Raw genomic sequence first — 16,997 nt, 5'->3', positions numbered from 1 at the left:
TAGATGTGCCAGTCATTGTGCTTAAGCGCATTAAAATTATTATCTCATTAGATCCTTACCACAAACATGGGAGGTAGGTATTATTATTATCCCCATTTTACAGGTGAGGAAACTGAGGCAAATAGCAGTTTAAGTGACTTGCCCAGGATCACAGAGCTAAACTCAGATCTTCCTGACTTCCAGGGCTAGGACTCTATCCACTGCACCACCATTATTATTATCATTAGATAGTCATGGTAGTGTTTTAGTATGAGTGATATAATAGAGATCACTTTAGTAATCTCAGTTTAGCAATCTTTTCCACTGAAGTCCTATTCATTGCTAGTGTAGAAGAGACTCTAGGTTTTCTAAAAGCTATATTAGTGATCCTTAAGCATTAGAAAGTACTGGAAAACTGGGAAGACTTCAGCCATGGTCCCCAATTTTGGGGGGTATACATAGTTTGAGAATTAACCTAGCCAGTTTCTGAGAGGCTTATCAACAGAAGACTGGCCACAAGGTGATGGATTTTTTGAGGGGGAGTGTTTTGGTCAAACAATTTAGGAAAAATGTCTACAGTGATAGAGGGGTTATTTGTCCTGGTGAAAAGGGTCCTGAAATTGATGAATCATGAATCTTTTGACGTAGTAAAGCTAGAAATTTAATGATGTGCAAAATGGATTGGAATGGAAAGAAATCCAAAGCCACCTAGAGTATTATTGCAATTATCCAAATGACAGGTGATGAAGGAGAACTTGGAACACTGATGGTGTGGTGTAATGGATAAAGGGTTAGCCTCAAAGCCAAGAAGATCTGAATTCAGGTCCCCCCTCTGCCACATACTAGTGGTACAGTCTTGAGCCTTGATGCTCCAGGCATCTCTAAGACTATAAATTGCAGAGCAGGTACCCTGAATGGGCAGTGGGGAATTTCCTATACAAATGACATCATGGGTCCAGTCCCTATCCCCTTACATGTCAGTTATTGTGCTTCTCACCTACTACAACAACAAAAAACAAGCAGTCTATGATCTCAAGGAGCTAATGTTGTATCAAGGAAAAATAATATGTACACACAGAATGAATGAATGATTGAAAAAAAAAACGTATACTTATTGTGTGCCAAGTACCGGGAATACAAGTAGAAAAGCAAAGATAGTAACCAAAAATGTATGCAAGGTCAATGCTCAGGTAATTTGGGAGATGGTAAGGGGAGGGGCAGGAATCACTACCACTGAAGGAGGGACACGTATTAGCTCTATCTAGCAATCACAATCATTACTCCTCAAACTCCAGAACTCATAGACATTATGTTCTCATGGCCACAACCTGACCTGTACTTGCAAAGCTTACCAAGGGCATCCATATCAACTCAGAGGTGAGAAGATGAGGGTGAGTGGATGGGACATTACTTCACAAGAGGAAAAAAGAAGAAGAGGGTACAGGTGGCAAGAAATAGTTCAACATAATTCAGTTCTACAGGAAATAATTATTATAGGGCATCCATCACAGGGAAAATTTCAAACAGGGAAAGACTGACACCCTGTTCTGCTCTCTTTCTGCATCCATGCTCCTGCCCCCTCTCTGGGGGCAGTCTGGCACAGTATAGAGAGGAGATCCATTCCAGTGGGTTTGGAGTCAGAGAATCAAAGCTGAAATCCTGGCTTGACCCCTTACCATCTGTGTGAAACATGGAGCAATTCATTTCCACTCCCTAGACCTCAGCTTCCTCATCTGTGAAATGAGCAGGTTAGAGTAAGTGATCTCTAAGGTTCATTTCAGCTCTAAATTCTATGATCCCTCCTCATTTTCTATCACCCAAATTTCCAGGAATATAAAATATCTTTTTGCTTCCCTCTAGCTTTTTATAGCCACTGCAATACTTAATAATAATAATAATAATAATAATGATAATAATTTTTTAAAAAAAATTTATAAGGTATTTTTATAGGGTAGTTTAAGACGTGCAAAGTGCTATCTGTGTTCACTCATTTGATCCTTACTACAACCCTACAAGGTAGGGGCTACCATTATCCCCATTTTACAGATGAGGCTACTAAATAAACAAAATTCTTCAAGAAATCATGGATGATTTTAAGGCATAGAATATTAGGGTTTTAAAATAAAGTTGATGATCATACAAAAGTAAATAGAGATGTGCCGGAAATGAGTAGTTTGTAACACAGTAAGAATGAAGAATTGTGCCTACGAAACAAAGCAAAGGTATAGATGACCTGAATAGAAGGTGGGCAGGTCATGTGACATAACCATGCCATATCCTTCAGGGTTCCACTCCTATCTATGTATGGACCCAGATGGCTCTGGAGGAGAAAGTGGGGCTGGTAACATTGCGCAGCCTTCCCTCACTCAAATCCAATTCACTTGCAAGTCATGGCATAACCTTCCTAATGCCATGTTCTTCAAAAACGAAGGACAAACAACAACAATGACAATAATCATCAAGATATAGAGAAATCATTCAATAATTGAGTCTTTATTAGGTGCTTACTATATACTACACACTGAGCAAGGCACTGGGGATATGAAGATGAAATCTTTCCTGCCCTCAGGAAGCTTACGGTCTATTGAGGGAGATAGCTTGTATATACAAAGTATACACAAAATGAATACAAGGAAATTAGGGGTAGGAGTAGACCACTAGAAATTGAGGGGATCTGGAAAAGCTTCTTGTAAAAGGTAGCACTTGAGGAGAATTTGGAAGGAAATGAGGGATTTGTAGCAGCAGAGGAGAGAAGGGAGTGCATTAAGGTCATGAAGGAGAGCCAGAGCAGAAGCCTGGAGATGGATGACAGTGTGTTGTGTGTGAGGAGTGGCTAGAAGGCTGGCTGGACCACAGAATGGATAAAGGTGAGAATTGATTTTAAAAAAAAAGATAAGGATCAGGATGTGAAGGGCTTAAATGCCAAACAGAAGAGTTTATATTTGATCCCAAAGGAAGAAGGAGATCGAGAAAAAGGAGTGACATAATCAGACCTGAATTTTAGGAAAATAACTTTTTTAGACATATGGAAGATGGATCTGAGTGCTGGAAGAAGGCCCCCCAACACTTTGGGCAAATCCCTATGGATTATTTACAGGTATATGTGAACTTGGAATAAGCCGTATGGATGGACTGTCATCTATACCACTAGGGGTAGTACCTAGATCAATAAAATCATAGAGAAACTCAGGCATACGAATATTCTCAAAAAAAGTCAGTAAGAGGAAAATCAAAGCAAAGATCAATTTCCCTGGATGGATTCTCTTTCTAAGAAAAAAAATATGATAGGAATCTCATGCAGAGAAAGAAGAGACCATGGCTGCCTTGATTCCAGCAAAGCTACAGATCCAGAGGTCTGAAAAGAAGTCTCAGAGATGCTTCCTTCTCTACCCTCCTTCTGCCTTTTTCTCTTTTCTCTTATCGATTCTAGAAATACTTAGTTTGAATGTGGGGATAAAAGTAATACTAATTATAGTCATTTATGTGAATTTGTCATTTATACCTGATTATAATGTAGTACAAAAACTATTGTGAATATCATTAAACAAATGTATCATTAACTTTGCTGTAAGTTTCAATTGATTACAACACAGAACTCTGGTCAAACGGATGCAAAGAGCCGTTTCTCAAACCAGCTTTGGCTGATTTTTTTTTTTTGCTCACAATTAAACAAACTAAAGATGTGAGGGCCTTGATTATAGGGATGGTCATGTGAATGGAGAGAAATAGATTAGTTCAAGAGAGCACAGGAAGACAACAGAACTTGGTGATGTTGAATATGGAAGACAATGGAGAGATAAAGGTCCACAAAGGCTAGTTAAGTGTCCTGAAAACTGAGGGACTGGAGGAATCAAATACCCATTAACAGAAATGGGAAATTGGAGAGGGAAAACAACTTGGAGGAAGAGATGGTGAGTTCAGCTTTGCGCATATGGAGTCTGAAATGACAATGGGACAATTACTTTCTAAGTACTGTTCTGTCTTGTTCCTTTGTACCTTTGAGAGAAAGGAGTATGGAGACAGTAGCCAAAGGTTAGTACAAGTTAACCTGTTGCCCAACTCTAACCATAACAATTAAATAGCCAATGATTTTACTTGTGCATGTGTATATGTAAGAATATACACATACACATATATACACACATGTATACGTACATATATTTATACATATATACATACAAATGGTTTGTGTATATCCACACATGCCCTTTTTCAGGAATCTACAACTCCACTTTGAGTCTATCCAGGCACGACATAATCCTAGCTTTAGGCCCTATTGAGCAAATTGATGCTTCTTATGAAAATAACCTAAAATTCCGGTAAGCCCCATTGTCCATCCAAAGTCATCATTTCATCAGTAACATTTTGACCAAGTAAAAAGAGGAAAGCAGTTATTAGTTATCAAAATTTTGAAATGCTTTAAAATCAGTTAATACATTTTGTTGCTGCTGTCAGATTTAAGGCTATGTCAATATTTGTAAATAGTAATCAATCCCCCCTCTTTATGGTATTATAAAGAAACTCCCACAGCTTTCCTAAACTTAGTTGAGTCTGCTGATATGAAAGAAATAGTAAAACTAATACCTCATGGTATTATAGCACTATACAAAGCATTTTCACATACATTAGCTGGAGAGTGCAGGAGATCAACTGTTGAAGTTGGAGTCAGGAGATCTGAAGTTAAATCCTGCTTCAGACACCTACTGTGTGACCCTGGGTAAGTCACTTAACCTTTGTGTGCCTCAGCTTCTTCATATATAAAGTGGAGATAATAACAGTTCTTATGATGACAAAGTGATATAACATATAAATAATTCTTTTTATACCTTAATGTATTAGCTATCATTATCATCATCTCACAATAACCTCCTTTAAAAAATATTATCTTACTTTATAAAGATTTTGAAGCTCAGAGAACTAAGCGAAATCTCCAAGTAACTGACAGAAATAAGGCTTGACCTAAGGCCTTCTAATCCTAATTCTAGTACTCTTTCCACTATGCTATGGTGATTTCTGAGGGGAAAATTATATTTGAGCTTGATTTCTTCCTGACATCAATATTATTGACTATTCATGTTAGACAATGATATCAAGTGACCCTATAAGACATCTACAAAACAGAGTTTTTACTTTTCTCCAATTTGCTTTGTAAATCCCCAGATTACATAGGCCTTTCAGAACGACTAGGGCTTCCTATATCCCCATTAGCCTGAGTATAAAAAAAAAATGGGTAACATTCTGGTTTTAATCATTTTCTTTTCTTTCAAAATTCCCCAGAGTCTCTAGACAAGAACTGTGAGGACCTAATTCCTGTGTGCTGCCTTCACAACAATTAAACAATTTTAGCAAGAGCTTGGAGAAGTAATTTGAGAAGCAAAGGTGATTTCTGGCCGTTTATAGAAGTAATCAACTACTGTAATCATTTGCCAGCAGGCCACTGTTGTTGGTTATCTAACCCATTTATCCCTACAAATCAGGTTAGGCATTTGGATGCAACAGATGTGAACATGATTTTTAAATATTCAGGGCAGAAGCATGGGAATATGTTGCAGTAGCTTTATTTTGCTTTTTAATCTACCTTTCACTTAGAACAGTAAGTCCTCTTTGTCTAGTTCACCAAAAACACTGTGAAGTGGCAGAAGTTAAACAGGCCTTGTTTTGTGCTTCTGAAAAGGAGACTCTTGTTTGTGTATAGTACAGTGATTATTTCACTGATGCCTAATGATTGAGAACTGAGGCTTGGCCGCTACCAATACAGCTATTTCAACATTGCCCACCAGCCAAGGTAACAGAAGACCAGCAACCTCCGAAAGTACTTCCCAAAACTCAGTTATCGTCCAAAAACATAGGGGACAGTTTTAAATTTAAATTAAGTTTTTCATTTTATATCTCCTTAATTTCCCATTATATCCTTTCACTACTTCCTCCTCCCAGAAAACCATTCCTTATAACAGAATACAAATAAGAGAGGGAAAAGAAAAAATGTTAAAAAAAAAAAACTAACCACACATCAACTGAGTTAGTATATGCAATGTTCCAATCTCATAGTCTCTTACCAATACAAAGAAGGGAGGGAGATTTTCTCCTCTCTTTGGGCACAATCTTGGTTATAATTGTTCAGGGTTCAGTTTTGTTTTTGTTATTTTTGTTCTTCCCATTCACATTGTTGCAATTGTTATAGACATTATTTTCCTGGTTCTATTTTACTTCACTCTGCATCAGTTTATGTTTTTTCATGCTTTCTATATTCTTCAGATTCATCATTTCTTACAGTGCAATTAAATTCCATTGTGTTTATGTACAAATATTTGCTTAGCCATCCCCCATTGATAAACATCTACCATTTCTAGATATTTGCTGCTTTAAAAAAAAAAGTGCTGCTCTAAAAATCTGGGTGTACATGGACCTTTCTTTCTATCTTTAACCTCCTTGAGGCACATGTCTAGCAGTGAGAACTCTGGGTCAAATATAGACATTTATTAATTTTCTTAGCATAATCCCAAATTGCTTTTCAGAATGATTGGGCCAATTCACAATTCCACCAAAAGTATATCATTCTGTATTTCCACAGCCCTCCCATTGACCTGCTTCCATTTTTTGTCATCTTGACAGTTTGCTGTGTGTGAGGTGAAACCTCAGTTATTTTTGATATGAGACAATTCTTCTGAGAACTGATTGTTCATATCCATTGACCATATATGTATTTAGAAATTAGGCTGAATTGTTAAAAGCCCTGAAATCAGGATGCCATTAAAAGCATCTATTGCCAACACTACAGAAAGGGTAAGAGTATAGCAAGTAAAATATTAACCTTCAAAGCTGCTAGTTCTTAAAAGGCATGTTCCCCCAGTTTGAACAAAGGAGTACCTATAAAATAGAAAGGGGGATGGCTTAATATGTCCTACATTAGAAATTAGAATTTTCCTTTGAAAAGGGTGGTATTGTCTAATTAAATTACCATGTCTTTTCTATAAAATAAAAGCACAAACAACATTTTTCCTAATGCGTTACCACCCTCCTTTTACTTTCTATTCTAATATTTCCAGATCCTGGCCAAGTTAACTGTAACTATTAACTCAAGCAAGGTAAGAAAAGAACTTCAAAAACCCATGGAATTAACATGGGTTTCTTGTGAAAACCAGTCAAAACTATGGCTCACAAGCCCTTATAAATGTGTTTGTTTCTATTAGTCAGAGACAACAGTTCAAAGCAAAGGCATTTGACTTCATGATACAGCAAGAAAAGCAGAAACAAGATTCCAAACAAAATTGTGGGGGGCATTTTCCTATCAACACACAGCATCAGTGGGAGCAGTGTATTTACCTAAGGAGTAAGGCCAGGGCACACAAATGGAGGGTCACACACACATAGGGAACAGAGGTGGCACATGCATGGTAAAGCAACTCACCTTCCATGCTAGAGGGCTGCCAATGCCTGGCAATGTCATCAAACTGTTTCTTGTCGGGCCTTCTACATGTGGCGTGCACTAGCGTCTGCTTGCACTCTGGTTGCTTGTGGGTCATACTCTACTTGTCTCATAATGGAAACAGGGAGAAGTTCCAGTAGGCATGGGGCTATAAAGATTCTTTTCCCCCATTGGCTTCTGACCATCACAGGAGTCCATGAAAAAAAAAAATGAGACCATTCACCAAGAGTTCCCTTTTATCCCCTCTTCATTTCATATCACTCAGATGTCTTCTTTCACTTTCTCCGCCTTCACCACTATCTGACATGAAAAGATGGACGTTGTTCTTTGAAAGGTCAACCCGTCTACAGGCACCAGTGACTCCATTCAATTTTATCATTTCCAGAAGATTGCCCTCTCTATTGTCACTCCGATTTTAAATTTCTTCCTGTCTACCGTCTGTTTTGCTACTGCCTACAAACATTTGTTTTCCATCCTTTACAAATCCTAACCTGATTTGTCCACCAATGCTAGCTATTTTCCTGTACCTCTCTTCCCCTTTCTCCCACTCTTTCCTTATCATTCCCCATTTGATAACATCTCATTGGTTCCCTATCACCTCCCATATCAAATATAAAACCCTATGCTTGGCATTTAAAAACCTTTATAACTTGGCCTCCTACTACCTTCCCAGTCCTTATATATACTTAATCTCTTTACTCTCTTCTTAACTCTACATATAATTCAATGACAATGGCCTCCTCTCTGTTCCTTGCACAAGATACTATATCTCCCCACTTACTGCATTTTCACCTGCTGTCACTAATGCCAGAAATTTTCTTATTCATCACCTCTACTTTATGGCTTCCTCAATTCTCAGCTAAAATTCCATCTTCTTTAAGAAGCCTTTCCTGAATCCCTTTTAATGGTTTTTAATGCTTTAAAGCCTTATCTCAGAGGTTACCTCAACGCATCTTCTACAGACCTTGTTTGTACCTAGTGCTTATGGTAGACGCTTAAAAAATGCTTGTTTACTTGGCTGTAAGTATCACAAGGTGATTTTAATTTTCCATGGGAGAATAAGTGATCCTTTCTATGTCTATCTTTGCTGAGAATCCATGGGGTTGACCTTTAGCTATTTCAGTGAATCATCTATATAAGGATTTTCTCTCCAGAAGGGCTATCATCTCTAGAGGCCAAGCTTTTTTGGAACAAACAATAACTGGCCAGCTATGAATAAATGATGTTCATTTAGTCTAGCTTTAAATTTATTTCCTCCTTCAATTTTCCAAGTATCTATTCTACTGAAGTTGGAAAAATCATACAAGTACTACTGCAATAACTACTACTACTACTACTACTATACTACTACTACTACTACTACTACTACTACTACTACTACTGCTGCTGCTGCTGCTACTACTACTACTACTACTACTACTACTACTACTACTACTACTACTACTACTACTACTACTACTACTACTGCTGCTACTACTACTACTACTACTAAACCAAGCATTTATGTAGGGCTTTAAGCTTTACAAAGCATTTTTACTTATGAAATATCATGTGACACACAACAACCCTGGGAATTGCTGAGAGGTCATGGTATTTGAGAGAATAATAATATATATGTCAGAATCCCCTGAGATGAGGGCAGGAGGAAAGAAAGACTGTGAACCAAACAGAGAACTCATTGAAGAAATGAAAGGCATGTTCTGGAGGTTGGACGATAAAAGTTACCCAAATTTTGATTTTGTGGTAGATACCAATTGACCTGAACCTCAGAGGAGAGGTTTATGAGTGATGGTGATAAGGGATTTGCCTATTTGCTATACAATTAGTTTTCCCCCATTAGAATTAGAAGCAAGCTCCTTGAGGACAAATATTGTTTCTGCCTTTCTTTGTTTCTCATTGCTTAGCACTGAGCCTGAAACTTAGTAAATATTTAATAAAAAATGATTGTAGACTATCGAATGTGTAACTGTGAAGATGTGACCTACTACAGAAAACAACTTGTGAAAACTTACCTGTTCCCTTCCCTTATTTTCACCCAGAATACTCAAAAAAATGGTCACTGACCATTGTTGTACACATTTTATAGAAATATAAAAGCAGGCATATGGGCTGATATAATCTCAATTACTTTTAGAAGACAATATTATCATTTATCTTTTTTTTTTACATTATAGAATAACTTCATTTCGGACATATCTGAAAAAACTGATTCCTTGGTGCCTTCACACTCGAGCATTAATTTCTCATGTTAATATTTAGTCAAGGCCAGTCACTATTCCAAGCTATCTTCTTAAATGCCATTTTTTTCCTCATATAATACATAAGGTACTGAGTGGTTTATGGTCCAAATGTGGTGGTTCTATTGTCATAAATGTTTACTGCATAAACACTGGACAGAGCATTGGACCTAGAGTCAGAAGACCTAAATTGGAATCTGGACTCAGCCAATTCTTATCTGCATTACCTAGGGCAAGTCACTTAATTTCTGTTGCCTCAATTTCCTCATTCATAAAAATGGGGATGATAACAATATCATCTACCTCCTAGAGTTGTTGTGAGGATCAAAACAGGTTATATTTGAAAAGTGCTTTGCATTCCTTGAAGTGCTATATCTAGCTATTATTGTGAAGAAGCTAGGTGACACAGTAGATAGAGCAATAGGGCTGGAGTCAGGAAGACCAGAGTTCAAAAGTGATCTATCTGCCTCAGTTTCCTCAACTGTAGAATAGGGGTAATAACAGCACCTACCTCATGGGATTGTTGTGAGAATCAAATGAGATATTTGTAAAGCACTTAGCATACTTCCAGCTTAATCTTTAAATACTTTCAGAACAATCAGTGAGTAAATAAACATTTATTCAGTGCCCACTATGTGTCAGTCACTGTGCTAAGGGCTAGAGTTAAAAGAAAAGCAGAACACAATTCCTGCTTTCAAGGAGCTCACAGTCTAATAGGTATATACAAACAAGATGTAGACAGGATAAATCAGAGAGAGGCGGAACAGAGGGAAGACACTAAGATCAAGGGGGATCAGGAAGTGATGGTCTGGATCAGTACAGTGTCTTCCCACACTTTCTCTAGGCTCATTTTCCCTGTATCAAGTTCAGGGGACCCTGTACAGCCCTTAATACCTGTCACTATTTTGGTTGTTATTTTGTGAGATGGTAGTATTCAGAATCTTTCATCCCTCTCCTTTGCTTACAAATTTGCACCCTGTGCCACTGTTGGCCTTTTTGCTTCACTGTTTCATTTGACAAGAAGCAAAAATGTTGGCTGAAGCAATTTTGAGATTCTTTTGGCCTTCTTATTGTGGTGACATCTTCACATTGGTTAAACTTCTCTATAGAGTGGTGATGATTAAACTGTTATCCATTTCCCAATTTTTTGGAGTTAACAATTTTTTTGAAGAGATCATGTTGGAGCTGCTGTATACAATTGTATACAATGCCTTCTCATCTTTATCATTTCTACTAATTAAGGTTCATATTAACCTTTGTTCTGTCTAAGCTTTGGCTACATAGCTGATTCGGAAATTACACCTATAGCAAGCATTTTCTCACTTTGAAATTAAACTTCTATTTCTGTCCTGATTTCCTGCCTCTGGCCTGCTTTGTGCAGCCCTGGCTACTCACAGATTAGAGGCTGGTTCTAGACTGGTTAATACAAACCAGTGGGAGATCCTGAGCCCCAGTGCTATGGAATGCCAATCCCAGGATCCCCAACAAGCCTCAGCATAGCCAGAGGAAGCAACAGGTTCCAGCTCTGAGAACCACCATGTACTTCAGCATAGCCCTGGAGAAATAGACATCCTCCAGTAGCCAGACCTCCCCATGCTTCAGCACAGCCTGGGACAAACATGTAGATGCCAACCTGACAGGTGCCAAAGCAAACAGGAAGCCACTAGTGCTGGTTTCAGCATAGCTCCAGGCAAACAGGCAACCTCCAGAGGCCAGACCACCATGTACTTCAGTGTAACCCCGGGGAAACACACAAATATAACACTGGACTCAGCTTATGTCATACACCAGCACTAGGACCCTTGTTCAGCACCAAATAAACCAGACCCCTACAGCCTCCAGCAGTGCCAGCCACCCCCATCTTACCCCCTCAGTGCAGCACCATACACGAGGGTCTCCCATGGAACTCAGGGCAACATTAGTGCAGCACCACATAAATAGCCAGGACTTGCAGCCATTGGCAGAGGTAGCCTGAGACAGTTCCCCTTGTACCCCAGGAGCAGAGCTCAAATTTTAAAAAAAAGGTAAAAGGCCAAAAAAGATCAGCAATAATAATAATAATAATAATAATAATAATAATAATAATAATAATAATAATAATAAATCTGACCATAGGAAGTTATTATGGTACCAGGAAAGACCAAGACACCAACTCAGAAGAGGACAACAATGTCAAAACAAGTATTGGCAAAAGTAAAATAGGATGTGGTCTCAAGCCCAGAAAGACCTAAGAAAGAGCTCATAAAGGAGCTTAAAAATCATATCAGAGAGAGAAGAAAAATAAGGAAAATAAATGAAAGTGATGCAAGAGAATTATGAAAAAAGAATCAACAACTTGGAAAAAGAAAACAACTGCTTAAAAGTAGAACTGGCCGAATGGAAAAGGAGATACAAAAATCCACTGAAGAAAACATCTTCCTAAAAAAGTACAGCTAGCCAAATGGAAAAGGAAGTACAAAAGCTAACTGGGGAAAGCAACTCCTTAAAAGTTAGAAGAGAGCAAGGAGAAGCTAACAACTCTATAAGGATCAAGAATCAATCAAACAAATTCATAAGAATGAAAAAAAAGAAGAAAATGTAAAATACCTCATTGGAAAAACACCTGACCTAGAAAATAGATCCAGGAGAGGTAATGTCAGAATCACTAGACTATCTTAAAGCCATAATGAGAAGGAGGACCTGGTCAGCATCTTTCAAGAAACTATCAAGGAAAACTGCCCTGATATCCAGGAACCAGAGGGTAATATAGGCATTGAAAAAAATCCACTGATCACCTTAGGAAAGAGATAACAAAATAAAAACTCCAAGGACCATTATAGCTAAATTACAGAACTATCAGGTCAAGGAAAAAATACTGCAAATGGCCAGAAAGAAATAATTAAAAAATCGGGGAGTCATAATCAGGATTATACAGGACTTAGTAGTGGCAACCTTAAAGGATTGGAGGTGATGGTACAAGATATTCCAGAAGGCAAAGGAGCTAGTACTATAATCAAGAATCACTACTACAAGGGGAAAATAACTAAGGGATGAGAAAGAGAAGTACACTGGGTGCAGAAGGAAGAGAGGTAGAATGGGGTGAATTATTCCATATGAAGAGGCACAAAAAACCTGTTACAGTGGAGGGAAAGATGGGAAGGTGGGTGATGGGCATCACTTCAACCTTACTCTTATTAGCATTGGCTCAAAGAGGGGATAATATAAACAATCAGTTGAATATAGACACCTCTCTTACCCAACAGGAAAGTAGGAGAGGAGGAGATTAAAGGCAAAGAATGAAGGAAGGAAATGACACAAGAGGGCAGAGGGAGGTGGTAGACCAAAGCAAAATACTGTTGAGAAGGGAAAGGGTAAAAGGAGAGAGAGGACAAACAGGAGGAAAAATAGGCTGGAGGGAAATACACAGTAACCATAACTGAATATGCGAATGGGATGAAATCTACCATAAAAAAAGAAATGGATAGCAGAGAGGATCAAAAACCAGAATCCTACAATGTGTTGTTTACAAGAAACACACTTGAAGCAGAGAGATACACATGGTAAGGGGATGGAGCAGAATCTATTATGTTTCAGTTGCAGTTTAAAAAAAAAGGCAGGAGTAGTGATCCTGATCTCAGACAAAGGAAAAGCAAAAATAGACCTAATTAAAAGAGATAAGGAAGGAAACTACATCTTGCTAAAAGGTATGATAGACAATGAAGTAATATCAATACTAAACATATGTGTACCAAGTTGTATAGCATCCAAATTCTTAAAGGAGAAGGTAAGTTAATTACAGGTTCATAACCAAACAAGAGATAGAGAGCATTACAAAATACAAAATACATAATTTTGATTATATTAAATTAAAAAGCTTTTGAACAAATAAAACCAATGCAACCAAGATTAGGAAGGAAAGCAGAAATCTGAGAACAATCTTTACAGCAAGTGTCTCTGATAAAGGTCTCATTTCTCAAATATATAGAGAACTGAGTCAAATTTATATGAATACAAGCCATTCCCCAATTGATAAATGAACAAAACATATGAACAAGGCAGTTTTCAGATGAAGAAATCAAAGCTCTCTATAGGTATATAAAGAATCACTCTATCATTTTTTGAATTGCTAAATCATTTTTGATTAAGGAAATGCAAATAAAAACAACATTGGGATACCACTTCACACCTATCAGATTGACTAATATGACAAAAAAAAAAAGGAAAATGATCAATGTTGGAGAGGATGTGGGAAAATTGGGACACTAATGCACTGTTGGTGGAGTAGTGAACTGATCCAACCATTCTGGAGAGCAGTTTGGAACTATTCCCAAAGGGCAATCAAACTATGCATACCCTTTGATCCAGCAATACCACTACCAAGTCTATATCCCAAAGAAATAAAAAAAAGGGAAAAGAACCCACATGTACAAAAATATTAATAGCAGCTCTTTTGATGGTGGCAAAGCACTAGAAATTTAGGAGATGCTTATCAGTTGGGGAAAGGCTGAACAAGTTGTGATATATAAATGTAAAGGAATACTATTGTGCAATAAAAAATGATGAACAGGGAAAAAACACCTGGAAAAACTTGTAGAAACTGATGTAAAGTGAAATGAGCAGAAACAGGAGAACATTGTACACAGTATCAGCAACATTGTGTGATGACCAACTATGAATGACTCAGCTCTTCTCAACAACACAATGATCTAAGACAAGTACAAAGGACTCACAAAGGAAAATGCTGTCTATATCCAGATAAAGAACTGATGGGCTCAGAATGTAAATGAAAGCATACTTTTTTTTTTGGTTTGGGGGTTTGTTGTTGTTGTTGTTGTTTTTTGGCAAGGCAATTGGGGTTAAATGACTTGCCCAAGGTCATACAGCTAGTAAGTGTCAAGGGTCTGGTCTGAGACCAGATTTGACCAGTTTAGACCATTTAGACCAGTCCTTCTGACTCCAGGGCCGGTGCTCTATCCATTGCCCCACCTAGCTGCCCTTAAGCATACTTTTTTCACTTACTTTATTCTTTCTCGTGTTTTTTTTTATCTGTTTCTTCTTTTACAACTGTGACTAATACAAAAATATGTTTTACATGCATAACCTATATCAAATTGCCTAACACTTTCAGAAGAGGGGAGATGGGGGGAGAGAAAAATTTGGAACTCAAAATCTTGTAAAAATAAATGCTAATAACTGTCTTGACATGTAATTGGGGGGAAAAAAATAAAATATTATTAAAAAGAAAAAAAATTACATCTGTATCAGTAACCAATAATTTTCTTTTTGTAAAGATATAATCAATTTCATTTTTCCATGACGTCTTTCACTATTCATAATATCTAGTGCCTTGTAACTCTACTTCTTAAAATATTCATGAATATACAGGTGTGAAGCTTCTCAGTAATCAGGTAGTATGAAGCAAATACTTCTCTACAGATCTTTTAAAAATTACAGTTGTTTGATAAGGTTCATGTGCAGACATTTCTGTCTCTTTACACAAACTGTTCTCTTTCTTCCTCACCAGAATCATTTGTATGGGTGTCATCATTTGTGATTGTGTTTGAGCCTCTCAAAAGGAGAAAAGATAGAAAAATCCTTCATAAAGAAAGCCATATCTCTTATATTAATGAGGTCCATTTAAATTCTTAATAGTGTGAATATCGTCCTTTAAATTTTACTGTGCTTTTGAAATGAAGAAATGAAGTCATGGAAATACCACATGACTTGTCTAGGGTTACGCAGCTAATAAGTGTTGGAGCTGGAATCCAAATATATATCATTGAGCTGGCTTTTTGGTACAAAGAACATTTGGTAAAATTTGCCTAGGAAGGGGACCAAGTAAGAACTTTTCCAGATAGGGAGTATAGCATGGGTGAAAGTATATATAGCTAAGAGTAAGTCAAGTGTCTTAGGGACAGTAAGGAAAATGGTTTCGAGCAAAGAATTAGGTTGGGGAGTATTGGGGAATAAAATCGGAAAGGTATTTTGAAGTTGGATTAAGTAGGATTTCAGTGCCACACTGAGAAACTGGAGATTTATCCTGCATAGAATGAGACATCTTAAGGATTTTTTAAAAATAAGTCTTTTAAAAAATGCTGTTTTCAGAAGATAACAATGGGATAGTTTGCATGATAAGTTGGAAGTGGAAGAGATCAGAGGTAAAGGGATTCAGGAATGAGATAACGAGAAGCTAGACTACACCACTGGTAGTAGAAATGAAAAAGGAAAAACAAATGCTTTAGATGAATTTAAGGAAAGATTTTGATGATTGGCTACAAAGGATGAAGAAAAGGAATGAGTTAAAGAGACTTAAGTGTTCTAAACCTACGTGATTACTATGATGGAATTAGAGAAATTAGGTATTGTATTTTTGTTACATTGACTTGTGAAGGGATGCCATGACTCTACATTAATAGGTCAAGTAAATAATAAAATGAGACAATACTTGTAAAGTGCTTAGCACTTACCTGGCACATGGTAAGCACTATATAAACACTTATTCCCTTCCTTTTTCCAACCCCAAAAGGTACAGATTTAATTTGAGTATTCTGTTGATTTAAGAGTAATCTGTTAAATTCACAAGAATGGCTGACTTTTCTGAAGTAAAAATGTAAAGAGAAAAGTTTAGAGGGTTGAGTCTTGAGTCTTGGGAAACATTTAGACCAGAAAAGAAGAAGGAAAGGAACCTATCACAGATGCAGAAAGGGAAACAGGACATTATACTGTAATAGGGGCTAATGGAGGAAAAAAGAATGAAGGGGCAGACAATAATCTCACATGCCATGAAAGTGTGAAGGATAAAAAGAAATGAGAAAAAAGTCCTTCATCTGTCAAGAAGAATGTGATTGGTACTCTGAATCTGTTAAAGTGATGTGGTACGGATAGATATCACATTATAGGGAGTATAAAGAGGGAATGGAGACAGTAAGTAATACTTGACCTAAAAATTTGGTAGTAAGTAAAATTGGCAAAAATAATAAAATATGGAAATTGGTGTTAGAGCAGAGGTAAGAAGAAGGAAAACTAATATGCTGTATCATTCTAAATTAGTCTAAGGATTCTGGAAGATAATTTAGAATTATTCCAGAAAAAAAAAACTACTAAACTCTTCATATACTTTGACCCAACAGTCCCCATCACTGGGCATATACTCCAAGGTCAAAAACAGAAAGAAGCATCTGAAGGTCCCATATATATCAAAATGTCAATAGTTGCATTATTTGTGGCAGCGAAATATTGGAAATATAATGTTCATTGATTGGAAAATACCAAAAACAAATTGTAATATATTTCTATAATACTCCATTATAATTTAATCATTTATTATATAAATCAATAATTACACAGAATTCAGAGAAACATGAGAAGTCCTTTAT

The 16,997-nt window shown here is 37.1% G+C and overlaps 1 long non-coding RNA gene across 1 annotated transcript in view; it reads right to left on the bottom strand.

The window, feature by feature from the left end:
- Positions 1–16,997, bottom strand: part of LOC110220312 (uncharacterized) — a 233,101-nt gene that overhangs the window by 130,976 nt on the left and 85,128 nt on the right. The window contains exon 2 of the long non-coding RNA XR_002327838.2: positions 7,388–7,582. This is a non-coding gene — a long non-coding RNA (uncharacterized LOC110220312). The remainder of the gene's footprint in view (positions 1–7,387; positions 7,583–16,997) is intronic.

This window comes from Phascolarctos cinereus, unplaced genomic scaffold, assembly GCF_003287225.1.
Source record: "Phascolarctos cinereus isolate Bilbo 61053 unplaced genomic scaffold, phaCin_HiC Scaffold_3;HRSCAF=262, whole genome shotgun sequence".
Classification (NCBI taxonomy): domain Eukaryota; kingdom Metazoa; phylum Chordata; class Mammalia; order Diprotodontia; family Phascolarctidae; genus Phascolarctos; species Phascolarctos cinereus.
This window is presented reverse-complemented; position numbering and strand designations above follow the sequence as displayed.